At 35.0% G+C, this 2,708-nt stretch overlaps 1 protein-coding gene across 1 annotated transcript in view; it reads left to right on the forward strand.

Annotated features, from left to right (window-relative positions):
• The first annotated feature begins 2,643 nt into the window (after positions 1–2,643).
• Positions 2,644–2,708, forward strand: part of LOC135198185 (lysozyme C-like) — an 18,164-nt gene continuing 18,099 nt past the window's right edge. The window contains exon 1 of the mRNA XM_064225734.1: positions 2,644–2,708. This exon is cut by the window's right edge and continues 83 nt beyond it. The gene's annotated coding sequence lies outside the window, so the exon portion shown is untranslated.

Below are 2,708 nucleotides of genomic sequence, written 5' to 3' on the forward strand. Positions count from 1 at the left end.
TTGAATGGGACGGACCATTTTGCCTCGTCATCTCTTCTCGTATAGCATGCATAGTACAACAGAGGAAAGCTGTCTGTCATTGTGGCTGTCATCAGAACTAAGTTGTAGGAAATCCAAGCGCGGACAAATCTCTCGAAGATAACAGCCGACCACCCTTGGTAAGATCGTGAAGTAGTCGTCCTGAATGGCAGACTACAGAATGCTATTTTTCTATTATCACTCACAGGATAACTGTTATTAGCTGGCTGGTCGAGAAGATTGACTGATTTTAAACGAGGCCTTGTTGCTCCAATGGCAGAAGATCCTACTACAGTTCTTATGTCTCAGAAAAGTTTGATTCATTTTTTCATTCAGTAAAATATGTTCACCTCAAGCATAATCCTCTGGTGGTCTTGAATCTCTTTAGGCTTTAATTAAGAAAAAATAACAGCACGTCAACTAAAGCAATGTTGACCAAAGTAATGTTGCAAATATGATTATTCTTAAAGTGCAATTTTTCCGAAAACTGAATCCCACACAGATTACAGCAGATCTTTATATTTGTACTTTAATATCGTTTTAGTGGCTGGCGTGTCAAAAGAACACTCTTCAGAAGGTAAGAACAGTTCCAATTAACATTGGTGACAAAATATTTGTTACCACAGTTACTATCTGACTTACATATGAGTATCATTGCGCATTGATTATAAATATGTGGGGGTAAGCCGATAATACCAAAGAGGTGAAATATTCACTTCCAATACCACCATGAAATGAATTTACTTCGATATAACCCAGTTATACAGGCAGCAGCTGGATTAAGACACAATTCACATATGATTTAACCAATCCAACATTTGCGGAATCACTTTTTTACAGGATGTGTTAGCTTAAGAAAACCCGTTTCAGGTGGACCGCAGAAATGGAATATTTGCTAGAAAGCATTAAGGGTGACCTCACAGAATCATGAGACTTCCCTCACTGGTATCTATGGCGGATCTTTCATAAAATAAACACAAGGCAAATGATGGTGATTTCAATTAAAATTCAATATAGTGCACGGCATAGGGAATCATGGCCATGTAAAGGGGGAATGCACAAATTTCCGATTTCTTTTGAATATTGCAAAGTTCATCTGGTAGATTTTCATGCCTTAGATTATTTATGAAAAGTACAGCAATAGTAAAACCGCTAATACTACACTTGTTCCAAAGATAAATGAATTTAAGTGACATATGGAATATATAAGCCACGTATATGTACGTATATAATATAAAGAGTGAGAGAAATCACATTCTGCATCAGATAGACACTTAAGTAAGTGTCTATCTGATGTAGCATGTAAGTATATAGTAGTTTTTCTTACATGTATATATAATATATATATATATATATATATATATATATATATATAGTATATATATTTGTACCTGATAGGATAGGTTATATATATATATATATATATATATATATATATATAGTATATATATATATATATATATAATATACGTATACTTTATATATAAATGAAATAACTACTTTATACAAAAATACTGCATCAGAAATGAACTCATGTGCATGTGTTTCCTTTCATTCTTTGTCTGTCTGTCTGTCTCTCAGGAAATCTTTACAAGGAATGTACAAATAACAGAATTACTTGTATTAGTACACCTACGATTCATCATGAGAGAGAGAGAGAGAGAGAGAGAGAGAGAGAGAGAGAGAGAGAGAGAGAGAGAGAGAGAGAGAGAGAGAGATATCACTGCTTATACTGTAGGTCAATGTAATACGGGTTATTTGCCAAACCTCCTCGAATGGAGATAAGTGCGAAAGCTACATTTCAATCATGTCTGTAGCAGTACATCCTGTGCTTGTATCTTCAACTTTCCATTCTTAGAACGATTTCAGTTTTGACATTTAAACCATTTCCTTTATCCTGTAACATTGAACTTATCCCAAAACGTAAGTAATATGACTCATAACCACATACACTCGGTAAAGTTGTACTTTCGTGATCTTTCTAGGTTACTAACTGACCATATTTTAGGCGTCAGTTGCTTTAGAAACATTTCTCAATATATAATGAACTATAAAGTAAAGCATACATCTTTTTTTTTTATACTTTTACTTTAGTCTTTAATCATTAAAACAGAAAATAAATGCGCCTCACAATTTGTAAAAAAAATCTTTTGAATCCCACTGTTGGTGATAAAGATTGCCAGTCGTATGGGAAATACCACATAGTCTGCTCTCCCTTCTAAAAACAAAATACTATCAATTACATACAAATTCGATAAAATGTATGAATTAGGTAAGGCAAGGATGAAAAATAATGTTAGCACGGCATTCATTTCATTGGATCGCATCGTTTGTTATTATATCTAGTGGAATATTTGTGACTGAAAAAAGGCAAGCGTGTATATAACATACTGAAGACGTACTCTAGTGGCATACAAACAAGCATCCAATTAAATTCTTAGTTTTATGAGAGCCTGCAGTTGTTGTATTCTATAGTCAGAAATGAACATCATGAGAAGAATATGAGCCTCACTCAGCCGCTCCTTTGCAACCGCTTCCTCAAATACTTGAGAAACTCATCCTCGCCTTGGGGAACAACAATAGAAACTGCATAAAAGACCGGCCAGTAAGCGCACACCCGTCAGTCGTATGGATTAACCTCAAGTGAGCGGTCGTACCCCGCTTATACGTGCAAGACGGCAAGACAGAAC

The sequence above is a fragment of the Macrobrachium nipponense genome, chromosome 21 (genome assembly GCF_015104395.2).
Source record: "Macrobrachium nipponense isolate FS-2020 chromosome 21, ASM1510439v2, whole genome shotgun sequence".
Taxonomy (NCBI): domain Eukaryota; kingdom Metazoa; phylum Arthropoda; class Malacostraca; order Decapoda; family Palaemonidae; genus Macrobrachium; species Macrobrachium nipponense.